Source organism: Cervus canadensis, chromosome 1, assembly GCF_019320065.1.
Source record: "Cervus canadensis isolate Bull #8, Minnesota chromosome 1, ASM1932006v1, whole genome shotgun sequence".
Classification (NCBI taxonomy): Eukaryota; Metazoa; Chordata; class Mammalia; order Artiodactyla; family Cervidae; genus Cervus; species Cervus canadensis.
The window spans coordinates 19,112,721-19,130,978 of NC_057386.1; the positions used below are offsets into that span (position 1 = coordinate 19,112,721).

The following is an 18,258-nucleotide window of genomic DNA, read 5'->3' on the forward strand; positions in this document are numbered from 1 at the left end:
TCTAGTGATATTTAGCCCCCATCTCTGGGAGGAGGGTATTTCTTTACCCTCTGGTTTCTGTTTGAGGTCATTCTTTAGGAACGTAAGGCTTTCCTCAGGAGAGATTAAAAAAAAAAAAAAAAGGCAAACCAAGAAATATGTTGATCGGAAAAGAGGAGAGAACAGAGGGACTGGTGTTCTGTTTACAAGTCAGACATGTAAACAGCTGTTCAGTTAGCTGGGGCCAAAGGTCTGTGTTAATCGGTACACTTGCCACTAACTCCAAAGAAACTGCTCCTCCGAAAACTCCATTTTTTTCACTCAGGAAAAGAAGGATGAATTCCCAGTGTGTCCTCCGTCCCAAGTCTGAGAGTGCCCAGCAGAAAGAGCCGTGTGGGGCTCTCCCCGGCCTCTCCAGGCCCTGCGCCTCAGAGGATCTTTGGTGGCAGCAAGGACTGCTGCCCTGGTGCCAAAATAGCTGCCTCTCCGTCCTGGGATTATAGTCATTATGGTGATTGATGCCTCCAGAGTGAAAATTAGCAATCTGGTGAGGTAACTAAAAATGAATGCCTCTCTTCCTAGGGTTCACTCCACCCAGCTGAGCCACCAAATAAAACCAGCATATGGGGCAATTAGGGAGCCGAGCTCTGGCTTTCAGGGCAAAGAAGAAAAGAGACAGAGTTGAGGGCCTCCGGTTCCCTGCTTGGTTCAGTAACCATCACAAATCCTAATGAGCATCCCCTTTGCCTCTCAATAGTGTTCCTAGTCTGAGACCTCCAGCCTGTGGTTTCACCTTTCCAATAAGTTCATTTGTTCCACACAGCAACATCTTACCCTCTTTTGTTGCAAATCGGCTGAGGGAGAGGAAAGGGAAAAGTGAGGATAAAGGTCTTTCACATGGGTTTGTGGGGGGCAAAGATAGTGTTTCTTCTTAGTTATAAATTTTTTACTTTATTTTTTTTTTTTACTGTACTGCTCAGCTTGCAGGATCTTGATTCCCTGAGCAGGGGTTGCACCTGTGCCCCCTGTAGTGGAAGCTCAGAGTCCTAACCACTGAACCACCAGAGAACTTACCCCCATAGATTTGCTTTTACATGACCCAGAAAGACTCTAATCTTCCATTAACTCTCAAATAGCAGTGTGGGTAGAACTTATCTGAAAAATTTTGCAAGACATGGAGATTCCATATTGGTTGATTAACCTCTCTTACTGAGCATGTCCAGAAATCCCTGTCCTGTTTATCCCCATGGACTTGGACTTAAAGAAACTTCACATGTGACAAGGACTGATTGGGGTCACACTATCAGCTACTTGCATATTTGGGTTAAAAGGCAATATTCAATCATGTGTACTTCTCCTGAAGTTTTAGAGTTGGACAAGATTTAAGAGATAATGTCATCAAATCCATTCACTAAAGACCATCATTATTTGAAATGATTTTACTCCCCTGACCTCAATACCTGAAACTTCTCTCTCTAACCCAGTGTATCCTTTCCACCACTAGACCTTCTCTTAATTTTCATGGTGCCTCTAAATCTTTCATCTATCCTTGCTTCCAATCTATCAGCATTCTCTCAATTTCACTCATATTCTCTCAAACATTTGGAAATGTGCTCACAAATGTCAAGGAATCCCTCCCTCCAATGGTTTTTTGCTGTACTGATCTGCCAACCCCAAGTGTCTCCTGTCACCCTGCTTCTTCCATCCCACACTGCTGGGTATTGCTAGAAACAGTCCCAAGGTCAAGCTGGTTCAACCCAAAATAAATTCATAATCTTGAACTTCACCTGGGCCTCATTAGGGCTCTTCTGGACAGTGGTTTCCCATACAACATGATTCAAGATGTCTAAACTCTCCTGAAGTCCCAAACCCACACCCACCACCATCATTTTCAGAAGTCTTCACCTCCTACATACAGGGGAAAAGAAAGCCATTCAAGACTTACCACCCATCCCTGCCCTCACCTCCATCTCAGAATCAGTTCATACTTTCACCTGATATTTCTTTCTGTCTCTAGGAATGTATCCTTTCTCCTCCTCAAAGCTCATGCATCCACGATGCTCTTCCTCTTGTCCCCTCCATTGACAACCTCTCTGATCTCTTGCATCCTTACCCTTTCTCTCTCCTTGTTTCTTAGCTTCTTCCTACAAACATGTTCAAGTCCCCGCTGACCTAAATATAAGAAATCTTTTCTCTATATGCTTTTGCTCATCCTACTATCTTTCTCCATCTCCTGATATAACCAGAGCTCTGAGAAATGTAAACTATATTTGGAGTTCTCTGTTCCCCCTCCTCCTGCCTGCCTCCTTTTCCAACTTATCCCCTCAACTCCTGGCCATTTGCTTCCACCTTCTTGAAGTTATTCATTTATGTATTTGTTCATTCAACAGATTTGTATTGAGAACCCACTCTGTGTCAGTCACTGCTAAAACTCCCTGTCCAGAGAATTTACCAGTTACTTCTGTCTGGGTCTCACTCTGAGATTCTCTGAGTTCATTGCTCTGGGTGTGACCTGGGCACCAGGATTTTTTAAGGCTTCTTGGGTGATTCCTAATGTGTAGTAAAGTTTGGGAACCACTGCCCTAATCCCCACCTTAACATTTCTCCATCTTAACGTTATTGACCTTTTAGGCAGCGATCATTCTTTACTGGTGGTGAGGTTTTCCTATGCACTATCCCTGGTCTAGCAGAACCACCATACCAGCCCTAGGCTCCTCTCTACTGAATTATTATGTGAGGAAGAAATACACTTCTGTCTGTTTGAAATCACCATATTAGGATGTTGCTATTACATAAGCTGAACCCAAGTCCTAATCAACATGGATCTAGTCAAATTCGGCTATCACTTCTGGCAACTTGCAGATCTCTCTCTCCAGCCCCTGCAACTCTCAAACTCTAATCTTCTATTTCAGTTACCTATTGGAAGTTCCAGCTGGATATCCAAGTAGGATCTTAAGCTTAGCATGTTTAAAACCAAAAGCATCATTCTTTTCCCTCACACTAACACTTCCTGCCATTTTCCCTAATGCTGCTTAAAAGACATCCAATGCTCCAAGTCATCCAGCCTTCAAATCTGGGATGCCTGCCTCACTTAGGAGCCCTCTATCCTATTAATAGCTTCCCAACAAACTTAGTTAGCACCCCTGCACATCTACATGTCCATATGCTTCCACCAAACGAAACCACTTGCTAGTTCCCCCTCCTTAATACTCTGCTTCCAGAACTATTGCAGATTCTCTACTTACTTCTACTGAAGATCCCTGCCCAGCATGCCTTTCTCATCAAAGGCATGTCTGAGTCATCCCACACAAGTCCATCCCCAAACCTTGCACGTGGTAGGCATGAAAATGTTTTTCAAGTTGGAGAGATCAAATGGTTTGCCCAAAGCCACATGGCTAGATGTTCTGCTATAAGATGGAGACAACATTTTCAAATGATAAACTAGATTTCCTGCTTTTTTTTTTTAAATTGGACTGACAATGTCATGAGGACATGGACTTCTTAGGAAAAGGGAGTGATTTGAGAAATTCTAAACTGCAATTTAAATAAGTGTTTTGCTATTCTGAGCCTTTGGCATACCATGCAGTATAATTATATCTTGTGTCTGTGTAATACAAGATAAAATATAAGCATTTTATTGCAATATATAGTTTCATGGGCTAAATGTGAATCTTCATCCAAACATGCTCTAACTTGCCTGATTCCTTAGGGGCCAGGAAGCACTTAGAATACTGAGATATTTTTCAAATTGAGCTTGCTTGAATCAAATTGAGAATCACTGTGGGATCCTCTAGACCAATTTTAAACAAATCAGTGGATACCATGGTCAATATTTGAGCCCTGTGGCCTGCTCTCACAATGAATGTCTATAGCCATCCTTGTTTATGTGCCCATGATTTTCCAAAGTTTTTTTTTTTAGCCATAGGAAAAAGAAAGAGATTCAGTAGGTTTTGAGTACCTACTGAATGATATGGTAGGCATATGATAGTGTGATAGGGGTATAAGAATGCTTTAGTCATTATCATCACAACCCCAGGAGGTAGGTAGGATCTGCAAGATACCGGGAAGTGGGGAGATGGTCAGCCAGGCCATTTGGCCAGGTCTCAAATGATTAGGGTCTCCAATTTCTACTGCTTTTCAGGAGTAAATTTGAGCAGGGGTGGTTTAAGCCTGGAACTATATCCTTCAACTCCATCTAAGAGCCATATTGTCCCCAATTGCCTTGGCTTGGCGCAGTCATTCACAGCTACCTGTAAATTTCAAGCAGGTTTGTGATCAAGACACTGACTCTCTGGCCACTTCGGAAATGATGCTCAGGTTATTAACATCCCTTCTCAAAGGAGATCTTTCTTTCTCCAGAGCACACAGAAACATGCTCTTTGGGTTTCATTCAGTTATTTCTGTAAATACAAAAGACAGACATAAATTGCATATTCTTGTATATTAAAAGTTGTATATGTAGAATGATATATTATCAATGTATTTATGATAGTTTGAATTTTTGATTTAAAAAACTATCCATTTAATTTTCTACAATTTACCTTTCCCTTTATTAGTTGTAAACCTGGTTTGCATAAAACAGAAAAATTTCCCTTTGAATTATGTTTCTTTTAGGCCTATACTAGTGTTTTTTGTCTTTTTGTTAGTTATGTAATATTTATAATACTCTTCAGATCAATTTGTATTTTTTAATATTCACCCTATTTACCAGTAGTGTTAGTCGCTTAGTCATGTCCAACTCTTTGTGACCCCATGGACTGTAGCCCACCAGACTCCTCTGTCCATGGAATTCTCTACACAAGAATACTGGACTGAATTGCCATTCCCTCCTCCAGGCAATCTTTCCAACCTAGGGATCAAACCCTCCTGAATTGCAGGCAGATTCTTTACTATCTGAGCTATCAGGAAAGACCATTTTTTTTTTTTAACTTTTATTTGATTTATTATTAATTTAAATTTCAAAATCTTAAAAAGCAACACATTCAGATGGTTTTTTTTTTTAATTTATTTATTTATTTTTTCAGTGGGTTTTGTCATACATTGACATGAATCAGCACTAGATTTACACGTATTCCCCATCCCGATCCCCCCTCCCCCCTCCCTCTCCACCCGATTCCTCTGGGTCTTCCTAGTGCACCAGGTTCAAGCACTTGTCTCATGCATCCCACCTGGGCTGGTGACCTGTTTCACCATAGATAATATACATGCTGTTCTTTCGCAACATCCCACCCTCACCTTCTCCCACAGAGTTCAAAAGTCTGTTCTGTACTTCTGTGTCTCTTTTTCTGTTTTTCATATAGGGTTGTTGTTACCATCTTTCTAAATTCCATATATATGTGTTAGTATGCTGTAATGTTCTTTATCTTTCTGGCTTACTTCACTCTGTATAATGGGCTCCAGTTTCATCCATCTCATTAGAACTGATTCAAATGAATTCTTTTTAATGGCTGAGTAATATTCCATGGTGTATATGTACCACAGCTTCCTTATCCATTCATCTGCTGATGGGCATCTAGGTTGCTTCCATGTCCTGGCTATTATAAACAGTGCTGCGATGAACATTGGGGTGCACATGTCTCTTTCAGATCTGGTTTCCTCAGTGTGTATGCCCAGGAGTGGTGTTGCTGGGTCATATGGCAGTTCTATTTCCAGTTTTTTAAGAAATCTCCACACTGTTCTCCATAGCGGCTGTAGTAGTTTGCATTCCCACCAACAGTGTAAGAGGGTTCCCTTTTCTCCACACCCTCTCCAGCATTTATTGCTTGTAGACTTTTGGATAGCAGCCATCCTGACTGGCGTGTAATGGTACCTCATTGTGGTTTTGTTTGCATTTCTCTGATAATGAGTGATGTGGAGCATCTTTTCATGTTTTTGTTAGCCATCTGTATGTCTTCTTTGGAGAAATGTCTGTTTAGTTCTTTGGCCCATTTTTTGATTGGGTCATTTATTTTTCTGGAATTGAGCTGCAGGAGTTGCTTGTATATTTTTGAGATTAATCCTTTGTCTGTTTCTTCATTTGCTATTATTTCTCCCAATCTGAGGGCTGTCTTTTCACCTTACTTATAGTTTCCTTTGTAGTGCAAAAGCTTTTAAGTTTCATTAGGTCTCATTTGTTTAGTTTTGCTTTTATTTCCAATATTCTAGGAGGTGGGTCATAGAGGATCTTGCTGTGATTTATGTCGGAGAGTGTTTTGCCTATGTTCTCTTCTAGGAGTTTTATAGTTTCTGTTCTTACATTTAGATCTTTAATCCATTTTGAGTTTATTTTTGTGTATGGTGTTAGAAAGTGTTCTAGTTCCATTCTTTTACAAGTGGTTGACCAGCTTTCCCAGCACCACTTGTTAAAGAGGTTGTCAGATGGTTTATAATTTTATATCAGTTTAGTTTTGCCCTGCATTTCTTTCACATTGGGTAAGATTAAGAAATCTTTTTTTTTCCATTTATTTTTATTAGTTGGAGGCTAATTACTTTACAATATTGTAGTGGTTTTTGCCATACATTGACATGAATCAGCCATGGATTTACATGTGTTCCCCATCCTGAACACCCGTTCCCACCTCCCTCCCCATCCCATCCCTCTGGGTCTTCCCAGTGCACCAGTCCTGAGCACTTGTCTCATGCATTCAACCTGAACTGGAGATCTGTTTCACACTTGATAATATACATGTTTCAATGCTATTCTCTCAGATCATCCCACCCTCGCCTTCTCCCACAGAGTCCAAAAGTCTGTTCTATACATCATGTCTCTTTTTCTGTCTTGCATATAGGGTTATCGTTACCATCTTTCTAAATTCCATATATATGCGTTAGTATACTGTATTGGTGTTTATCTTTCTGGCCTACCTCACTCTGTATAATGGGTTCCAGTTTCATCCATCTCATTAGAACTGATTCAAATGTATTCTTTTTAATGACTGAGTAATATTCTATGGTGTATATGTACCACAACTTTCTTATCCATTCGTCCGCTGATGGGCATCTAGGTTGCTTCCACGTCCTGGCTATTATAAACAGTGCTGCAATGAACATTGGGGTACACGTGTCTCTTTCCGTTCTGGTTTCCTTGGTGTGTATGCCCAGGAATGGGATTGCTGGGTCATATGGCAGTTCTATTTCATTTTATAAGGAATCTCCACACTGTTCTCCATAGCGGCTGTAGTAGTTTGCATTCCCACCAACAGTGTAAGAGGGTTCCCTTTTCTCCACACCCTCTCCAGCATTTATTGCTTGTAGACTTTTGGATAGCAGCCATCCTGACTAGCGTGTAATGGTACCTCATTGTGGTTTTGATTTGCACTTCTCTGATAAGGGAGTGACGTTGAGCATCTTTTCATGTGTTTGTTAGCCATCTGTATGTCTTCTTTGGAGAAATGTCTGTTTAGTTCTTTGGCCCATTTTTTGATTGGGTCATTTATTTTTCTGGAATTGAGCTGCAGGAGTTGCTTGTATATTTTTGAGATTAATCCTTTGTCTGTTTCTTCATTTGCTATTATTTTCTCCCAATCTGAGGGCTGTCTTTTCACCTTACTTATAGTTTCCTTTGTAGTGCAAAAGCTTTTAAGTTTCATTAGGTCCCATTTGTTTATTTTTGCTTTTATTTCCAATATTCTGGGAGGTGGGTCATAGAGGATCTTGCTGTGATTTATGTCGGAGAGTGTTTTGCCTATGTTCTCCTCTAGGAGTTTTATAGTTTCTGTTCTTACATTTAGATCTTTAATCCATTTTGAGTTTATTTTTGTGTATGGTGTTAGAAAGTGTTCTAGTTTCATTCTTTTACAAGTGGTTGACCAGTTTTCCCAGCACCACTTGTTAAAGAGGTTGTCTTTTTTCCATTGTATATGCTTGCCTCCTTTGTCGAAGATAAGGTGTCCATAGGTACGTGGATTTATCTCTGGGCTTTCTATTTTGTTCCATTGATCTATATTTCTGTCTTTGTGCCAGTACCATACTGCCTTGATGACTGTGGCTTTGTAGTAGAGCCTGAAGTCAGGCAGGCTGGTTGATCAGGAATCAACTGGAGGTTGATTCCTCCAGTTCCTTTCTTCTTTCTCAAGATTGCTTTGGCTATTCAATGTTTTTTGTATTTCCATACAAATTGTGAAATTATTTGTTCTAGTTCTGTGAAAAATACTGTTGGTAGCTTGATAGGGAGTGCATTGAATCTATAGATTGCTTTGGGTAGTATAGTCATTTTCACAATATTGATTCTTCCAATCCATGAACACGGTATATTTCTCCATCTATTTGTGTCCTCTTTGATTTCTTTCATCAGTGTTTTATAGTTTTCTATATATAGGTCTTTTGTTTCTTTAGGTAAATATATTCCTAAGTATTTTATTCTTTTTGTTGCAATGGTGAATGGTATTGTTTCCTTAATTTCTCTTTCTGTTTTCTCATTGTTAGTGTATAGGAATGCAAGGGATTTCTGTGTGTTAATTTTATATCCTGCAATTTTACTATATTCATTGATTAGCTCTAGTAATTTTCTGGTAGAGTCTTTGGGTTTTCTATGTAGAGGATCATGTCATCTGCAAACAGTGAGAGTTTTACTTCTTCTTTTCCTATCTGGATTCCTTTTATTTCTTTTTCTGCTCTGATTGGTGTGGCCAAAACTTCCAAAACTATGTTGAATAGTAGTGGTGAGAGTGGGCACCCTTGTCTTTTTCCTGACTTTAGGGGAAATGCTTTCAATTTTTCACCATTGAGGATAATGTTTGCTGTGGGTTTGTCACATATAGCTTTATTATGTTGAGGTATGTTCCTTCTATTCCTGCTTTCTGGAGAGTTTTTATCATAAATGGATGTTGAATTTTGTTAAAGGCTTTCTCTGCATCTATTGAGATAATCATATGGTTTTTATCTTTCAATTTGTTAATGTGATGTATTACATTGATTGATTTGCAGATATTAAAGAATCCTTGCATTCCTGGGATAAAGCCTACTTGGTCATGATGTATGATTTTTTTAGTATGTTGTTGGATCCTATTTGCTAGAATTTTGTTAAGGATTTTCGCATCTATGTTCCTCAGTGATATTGGCCTGTAGTTTTCTTTTTTTGTGGCACCTTTGTCTGGTTTTGGTATTAGGGTGATGGTGGCCTCATAGAATGAGTTTGGAAGTTTACCTTCTTTCCAATTTTCTGCAAGAGTTTGAGTAAGATAGGTGTTAGCTCTTCTCTAAATTTTTGGTAGAATTCAGCTGTGAAGCCATCTGGTCCTGGGCTTTTGTTTGCTGGAAGATTTCTGATTACAGTTTCAATTTCCGTGCTTGTGATGGGTCTGTTAAGATCTTCTATTTCTTCTTGGTTCAGTTTTGGAAAGTTATACTTTTCTAAGAATTTGTCCATTTCTTCCAAGTTGTCCATTTTATTGACATAGAGCTGCTGGTAGTAGTCTCTTACGATCCTTTGTATTTCTGTGTTGGGAAAGACTAGTTTTAAAGATATTGTTTATTTATTTTTTTTAATTGAAGTAGTTGATTTCCAATTTCATGTTAGTTTCAGGTGTACCACATGATGATTCATATATATATGTATGTATATATGTATATGTATGTATGTATATTCTTTTTCAGATTATTTTCCCTTATAGGTTATTATGAAATTTTGAACTATTGAGTATAGTTTCCTGTGTTGTACAGTAATTCCTTGTTGGTTATCTATTTTATATTCAATAGAGTGTATATGTTACTCCTCCTGATTAACCTCCCCCCCCATGTGGTTTAATTAGACACTGAATTCCAGGATTTAGATCTTGCCTAGGAAACAAAATTGAGTTTAAAAGTAACTGGTTTGGGCTTCCCTGATGACTCAGTGAGAAAGAATCTGCCTGCCAATTCAGGGGACATGGGTTCAATTCCTGGTCCAGGAAGATCCCGCATACCGCGGGGCAACTAAGCCCATGTGCCTCGATTACTGAGTTCGTGCTCTTGAACTCAAGACCTGCAGATACTGAGGCCATGTGCTGCAACTACCGAAGCCCATGCACTCTAGAGCCTGTGTTCTTCAATAAGAGAAGCCACTGCAGTGAGAAGCCCAAACACAGCAACTAGAGAGTAGCCCTCGCTCGACACAACTAGATGAAGCCCAGGGCAAGCAGAAATTAAGAACCAGAGCAGCCAAAAGTAAATAAATAAATTAATTTAATTTTTTAAGTAACTGCTTTACATACTTTTGATATGTGAAAGTAAATATTGCATGCCACCAAATTTTTTGTTTTAATAAATTAAAGGTTTCCCGGTTTATCTCATTATTTTTCAGCTTCCACTACTAGCTAAATCTAAGAGCAAGATGAAGGTGTCAAAATGTGAGAGTTGTATACCTCACTGTGACATTGGACAGTATTATTAGTCACACTTACATGTCAGAAAACTAAGACTCAGAGAGATGAAGTAACTGTGTAAAAAAAGGTTAGCTGTCAGGCTCGCAATCAATTTCCTAATCTCTAGGAATGGTTTTATCTCTGCCACATGACACTTTCTGCCCCTCCCCTTGCCAAGGTTGATTGGTCTAAGACCAGACACAGAACCCAAGCCGGGCCAATCAGACTTCTCTAGCACTTTTGACATTGAAATTGAAGGAAGAGACCAGGCCTTCTCTAATAGAAAAGTTATGATCTGTTAGCTCATATGAACAAGAGCTGCCAGAAGCCATGAGCTCTTCTCTGGGGAAAAGCTGAACTGAAAGAATAAAGGCCACACATAGAGAGGGAAAAAGAAAAAATCCAGAGAGAAAAGAATGTCCTGGGAGTATTTAAGTCCCTGACTTTGGTTATCCCCAATTTTAGATATCTAGGATCAGATTTTATTTTCTTAGTTTCCAAAATCATTATGGACGGTGACTCCAGCCATGAAATTAAAAGACGCTTGCCCCTTGGAAGAAAAGCTATGACAAACCTAGACAGCATATTAAAAAGCAGAGACATCACTTTGCCAACAAAGGTCCATATGGTCAAAGTTTTGGTTTTTCCAGTAGTCATGATGCATGTGAGAGTTGGACCATAAAGAAGGCTGAGCACCAAGGAATTGATGCTTTTCAACTGTGGTGCTATACTCTTGAGAGTCCCTCAGACAGCAAGGAGATCAAACCAGTCAATCCTAAAGGAAATCAGTCCTGAATATTCATTGGAAGGACTGATGCTGAAGCTGAAACTCCAATACTTTGGTCACCTGATGTGAAGAACTGACTCATTTGAAAAGACCGTGATGCTGGGAAAGATTGAAGGCAGGAGGAGAAGGGGACGACAGAGGATGAAACGGTTGGATGGCATCACTGACTCAATGGACATGAGTTTGAGCAAGTTCCAGGAGATAATGAAGGACCTGGAAGCCTGGCATGCTGCAGTCCATGGCGTCACAAAGAGCAAGACATGACTTAGTGACTGAACAACAACAAGGATCCTTCCACTGGATTCCCTTTTTTGCCTTAGCTGGGTCTAGCCATCTAAACATCAGTAACTGGCAGAACAGAGGCCTGGATCAGAGGGTCTGACTCCTGAGCTCATGCTCTTTTTGCTGCAGATCAAGTTCACCTGATCCCTCAGATCTTGTCTCTGCTGATGTGGGAACAAACAGTACAAAGCCACAGAACCTAACTCTTCCACTTCACGTGATTCACACACATATTCAAACTCCATCTCCCACAGCGTGTGGGAAGCTGGTGTTCCCACTGATGTAGATTTCAAGATGACACGTGTGCCTAAGGGCATGGGTTTAGAAGGAAATGCTACACTCCCAGCTATGTGTCTACACTGGACTTGGGTGGCATGGTGAATAATCAGCCCCATGAAACCACACCCAGGCAAGCTCGTACAGACTTGAAAGGATGGGAAGGGAAAACAGAGGAAGTGGAAAATCTGAAAAAAAAAGCAAAGGTAACAGGCCTCTACATGGTTACATGGTTTGCTGCTTCCAAAGTATTTTCCCATGTTATCTTGTTTTGAGTCCCACGGCAATACTAGAGGAATAGAGAGCAGGTACAGTATTACCTACATTTTATAGAGAAGAAAACTGGGGAAAGGTACCTACCGCAGTGCCAGGGCATAGTGGGTACTCAGTAAACTCATTCATTGATTCCATGTGCTACTGATGCTCAGTGACCACTTGCAGAATGAACAAATGTGGCTCAGAGGCATGAAGTGACTTGTCCAGGGGCAGAAGTGTTACTCAAACTTGGGCTGTCTTGCTCTGCACTCCACTGCATGATGTTATATCTGCAACTGAGCATTTCTAACCCCATCATGAATTCATGTACTGCAGATTCAGAGACCTTAAATCCCCACTGCCTGAGAGAGGCACTTCTCAGATCTACCAGCCCCACAGAAAGTTCTTAAGTCAGTGCTTATTGGCCCTAGAGACAGTTAGATCTCACATTGAAAGGTCTTGCTAGTCAAGCAACCTGCTTCAGAAATCTATGCCTTGGACTTCCCTGGTGGTCCAGTAGTTAAGAAACCGCCTGCCAATGCAGGGGACAAGAGTACAATTCCTGGTCTGGGAAGATCCCACATGCCTCAGCTTAAATAAGCCCATGTCCCACAACTACTGAGCCTGTGCTGTAGAGTCCATGAGCCACAACCTGAGAAAGCCCACTCGCAGCAATGAAGACCCAGGACAAGAAACATAAAGAAATAAAATTTTAATAAGGAGAAATCTGTGCCTTGAGCGCACACATACACACACACACACAAACTGCTCAAGAAAAAAAATTACTGCAGAAGCTATGGAATGATTTATGGACCGTACACACAGCACCAATCCCTTTTTGCTACTTTCAATGCCATATGAAGCTAATTCAAGGAGGCAGGAGGAATTCCACTGCCTAAGTCCTGTGGAGGTGAAGACCCTGCCCTTCTATTAGTAGACAATCTCAGGAGCAGAAAACATGATTTCCTCCAGGGAGAACATGAAGATGATTGAGGCCTGTCATTGCTTTATTCCCTTGTCACCAGAAGAATACCAGTTCAGAAATCACATGCAGAAATTAGATCAAAATGTTAATGGAGGCAGAGGCGTTGCTGTCACTTGGGGAATCTCCAGCTGAAGTTGCAGGAGCTCTTCCTGCACCCCCTAGGAGGCATCTGTCACTGACTCCCCAGGCACACAACAGATGCTTCGGTTCCTTTTGGACAGGCAGAATCAGCTAGGTGCAAATCTCTAACTCAGATCTGCCTTGGACAACTGGAGGTCCTGGCTGGATTCCAACCAGACCCAATCTTCAGGAAATAAATAGACTAATTGCCATGGGAAGATAAATGTTCCGTAAGGCAGACTCTTCCAGGTCAGCCGAGATCACCCTGAGATCCCCTTGGGCTTTCCCCTATTCCAGGTCTCAGAGTAGCTCTGAGCATTTGGTCATTCAAGTCAGCAATCCAGCAGAGCAACTGGGCAGTGGAGGCCAAATGCTTCAGCAGTGCAGCTGTCCTTTGGTTGATCACCTCAAACCCTAAGTGAAAAAATAGATGGTAAATTGCATTGGTCCCCTTAGATGGGTGAGCAGTCTCCAAAGAATTGATTGATATTCACCAAAGTCATCAAGAGGCTGACTTAGAGGGACTTCCCTCGAGGTCCTGTGGCTAAGATTCTACACACCCAAAGCAGGGGTTGCAGGTTCAATCCCTGGTGAGGGAACTAGATCCCACATGTGGCAACTAAGACCTGCAGCCAAATAAAAACAAAATATATATTATATATATATAATATATGTATATAAATATTACAATATATACAATGTGTATAATATATGTTTATTATATTTAAATACATATTTTATATATTTTATATATAATATATAAATATATATATATTTTTAAAGAGACACTGGAAATCAGAAAGGTAAATTGACCATTTATAATGAGGATGAAACTTTTCAGTGCTAGGAGTACCCCAACTTGACATTAGTCAGGTGCCAAGACCACAGGGCATCTTCTTCAGTTGGATGGTCCTAACTGACTTACTGGGCCAGCATCTCTTCAGCTTATAGAGTCGCAAGGGCTGGCCAAGCTTCTCAAGAGGTCAGCAGTTGTCTTAAATTTTTAGCTAGCACTATCCATCCAGTTTTTACATCTTGTTTTTAGGAATTTATCCTATAGCCAGGTGCACGTAAGTATATATAAACTATATGACCAAATGCATTAGCATGTTCAGTGCCGCACTGCTTAGTGAAAAACTACAAACAACCCTCATGCCCATCACCAAGGAAATGACCTAATGAATCATGGTATGTCCACACAGGGAACACAGGGCAGTCCTGAAGTGGCAGAGCGATATGAATAATATTCTATTGTTATTTTCTTTTAAAGGAGCTTCCCAGTGGTGCTAGTGATAAAGAACCAACCTGCCAATGCAGGAGACATAAGAGACTTGGGTTTGATCCCTGAGGTGGGAAGATCCCCTGGAGGAGGGCATGGCAAACCCATTCCGGTATTCTTGCCTGGAGAATCCCATGGACAGAGGAGTCTGTAGGGCTGTAGTCCATAGGGTCAGACTCGACTGAAGTGACTTAGCACACACACACATTCCTTTTTAAAGAATAGATGATGCAATAAATGTATTTTTAGAGCCAGAAAAAAAAACATAAAAGAATAGATAATACATATGGATAAAAACATACTTGAAAACATATGCTTCTCTACACATTTAATCCAGAAAAAAGCACAAGAAACAGAAGAGAGAACTAAGGAGGAACAATTAATGTTCTCTTTATACCCTTTCATACAGTTTAAAATTATTTACAATTGGACACCTTTTATCTTTAAATACTTTGAAAACTTTAAAAAAAAATTCTATTGCCTGATCTTCCTTCAGAATAATGTCAGCCCAGCATGTATTCCATCTGACTATTAACTGGACCATTAATTACCCAGTGAGTGTGCCAGTTGAATCTAAGAGGCCTCAGGGAATTATGACTCCAAGGCCCCTTCCCTGCCCACAATTGTAAAGGGGGAATGTTTACTCATTTGACCCCATTAGAGGCAGATGATCCATGTGGTTGTATAACCATTTCTTCCGAGAAACAGTGATGAGCAGAAAGCTGGGTCAGTTAAGGGAGACAAATTCATGTCTTTAATGCTGCTTCTGACCATCCTAACACAGACTATCAGAAGAAAGGTGAGAGGCAAAACATGGGGAGTTAAAGAATCAGAGTTTCAGTTTTGCAAGATGAAAAGAGTTCTTTGGATGGATGGAGGTGATGGTTATACAACAGTGTGAATGTACTTACTTACTGCCACTGAACTGACAAATTTCATTATGTACATTTTATCGTAATTAAAAAAAAGAATGCTTGCAGACAGCTCCCCTTCCATTCAGCCTCGTTGACTAAATCAAACTGCTCATCCATTAGATAAGGATTTTTTTTAAAGCATATGGTAACAAGAAAATAAAACAAAAACAAACGCCCTACTTCTTTTTTGGGTGTTTTTTTTTAATTGAAGTATATTTGACTTACCATATTTGCCAATCTCTGCTATACAGTTATACTTTCCTTTATAGTTTATCACAGGATATTGAATATAGTTCCCTGCGCCAAACAGTAGGATCTTGTTGTTTATCCATCCTACATATAATAGTTTACATTTTGCTAATCCCAAGTCCCAGTCCTTCTCGCCCCCTCCCCTCCTCCTTGGCAACTACATATCTGTTTTCTATACCTGTGAGTCTGTTTCTCTTTTGCAGATAGGTTCATTTGTGCCATATTTTAGATTCCACATGTAAATGAAATAGTATGGTATTTTTCTTTCTCTTTATGACTTCACTTCACTTAGTATGGTAATCTCTCGGTGCATCACCCTACTCCTTTTTTTAATGCATTCTCTCTGAAAGCAGAATCAAGGGCACCCACTGGCATTTTGGCAAATTAAGGACACTCACTCCTTAGAACAAAACAAAAACTCCTTCATATATTACCCATCTCTACAGAGCTCTTTTCTCTCCATTAACAGGGCAATATTTTAAAAGGAAAGGTTGTTTGGTAGGACACCAGAAAGGGGGCCATTTGTAACTTGTAATCCTCTGGTAAAGAACCAGGATAAATGAAAATTAATTGCAAGCCCTCAAGGGTGGCAGGTGAATAATACATCAAAGCGTATAAAATAAAGGAGGGCCCTTCAGGGAGACCAACACAGACACCCCCACAGCTTCTCCTGCAGCACGAAGACCTCCTGCAGGTAATTGTCTCCTGAGTTTTCTCATCAGTCACTCATTAACATCCAATTGTCTAGCCAAGTCACATAAGAGATGCCTGACTCCAGCCCACTCAGAAAAACCAGAGACGTGTGGCAAGTTCTGCACGTATAAGTTCACTGATCGCAGGGAAATATCTGGTGAGCACGAAGGACAGACTGGCACTCAGTCCTTTTCCTGTTTTCCAGTCTGAGCAGACTACAGGTCTGGAAAAAATGCTTTGTCCTTAGAGATTCTGGAAAAAAATCTAAATAGGAAACATATTGAAAAAAATCTTTTGAGCCAAGCACAGGTCTAGATCCACTTTGTCTTTCTCACCCAGAAGTCACCTGCTTCCTTTGCTGCATCTTTTCCTTTCCTTTAACTTCTTTGGGTCTCAATTTCGCCATCTGTAAAGTGGCAGAATACTAGTGCCTACCTCACATGGTTGCCGTGAAGGCTGAATGAGTAAGGTGTTTAGCACAGAACCTGGCACAAGGTACTCAAGCAATATTAGAAAAACACCATCACCATCTCCACCTTCATTATTTTAGGCATTTCCAGTTGTATTCTGGCCTCAGTCACAGCCAGCTCTTCACCCACCCCATTCTCTTTCAGTCATTATTTATCGCCGATATGGAAATATTTTCCTTGGCTCCTGTTTGTTCTCTCCACAGATTTTCTCCATATATGACCCACTTCAACAGCAAGAGCATGATCAAGGTCATTTTCACAACCCCTCTATCTTATTAGCAATCAATGAACTGAATGGTACACAGGCTAGAGGTAATTATGGCTCTACTTAAAAACAGATGACCTTGGAACGCTGTATTTGAGAGGCAGAGGTAAGATGACCAGCCATCGTGGGTTGCCTGGGACTGAGGGGTTCTCAGGATGTGAAACTTTCAGTACCAAATCCAAAATGTCGTAGCAAACCAGGACAAGTTAGCCACCAAGGGCAGAAAAGCATAATGTATGCTCTGGAGCCTGGATTCAATTCTGATCCTTCCACCTCTTAGCTTTGTAACCTTGGACAAGACACATAACTTCTCTGAGCCTTGGTTTTCTCATCTGTAGATTGGAGATAACCAAAGTACCTCCATTGGATTGTTGTGAGGATTAAATGTGTTAATGAACATAAACAGCTCAGGATAGTACCTAGCACGTAGTATGCTATGTGTGATGGTGTGATGTATGTTATAGTATATGTCACATACTACTAGTAATTCAAAGTTGTGCAATATCAAAGCATAATCCAAATGTACAATAAAATCTCTGTTTTGACCAGACACAATCTAACCTGGATCTTTAACTGAATTTTATTTGTTCAGTATTTTCCTTCTAATGAAAGGTACAAAAGCAGAACTAGCCAATCTTTTGGTCTCCCCAAACGTAAAATCCAGGCGTAGTCTTTGATGAAGAACTGGTTTTGGCCTGAAGTACCTATGTACATTTGCTATACAGATCAGCCATTGCTGGCCAGGAGTCATCATTTCTGTTGATCCTGAATTAAGAATCATCCAGGGGAATTTCCTGGCAGTTCAGTGGTTAGAACTTGGCACTTTCACTGCTGAGGGCCCAGGTTCAATCCCTGGTCAGGGAACTAAGATCCCATAAGCCATGTGGTGGGGTCAAAAAAAATAAAAAAGAAAAATCCAAACACCTTTACTATACCATACTAGAATCATCAGACAATGTAGCCCTCCTCTAACTAGAAAACTCCATTATTTGGAACTTCCTCTTCTCCCAAGCACTCTAGTTTATCAGGGTATACTATCACACTATTTTAGATAAGTGACTTGAGCCTCTCAGATTTTGGTATTCTTGGAGGGTCCTGGAACCAATCGCCCACCCTCCTAAACATACCAAGGAATGACTATTCTGTACTAGGGAAGCCAGTCCCAGTGATGTATTTACAGCACAAAGGTAAAACAGGTGTTCTTAGCTGAACTGTGTCCCTCCAAAAGATATTGAAGGTAGGATTCTGCACCCAGTTACAATAGATGATAATTCTCCCCACCCCATCAAGCAATTCTCTGATACCAGCTGGGAGTCATACAAGTAAACTCAATTCAGATATTATCTATCTGGAGAAAACATCAGACCCCACAGGTTAAGGGCTCA

At 40.4% G+C, this 18,258-nt stretch overlaps 1 non-coding gene across 1 annotated transcript; it reads left to right on the plus strand.

Moving 5' to 3' along the window:
• The first annotated feature begins 17,664 nt into the window (after window positions 1–17,664).
• Window positions 17,665–17,737, plus strand: TRNAE-UUC. The gene has a single exon. It is a non-coding gene; the product is annotated as a tRNA-Glu (tRNA).
• Window positions 17,738–18,258: the final 521 nt, after the last annotated feature.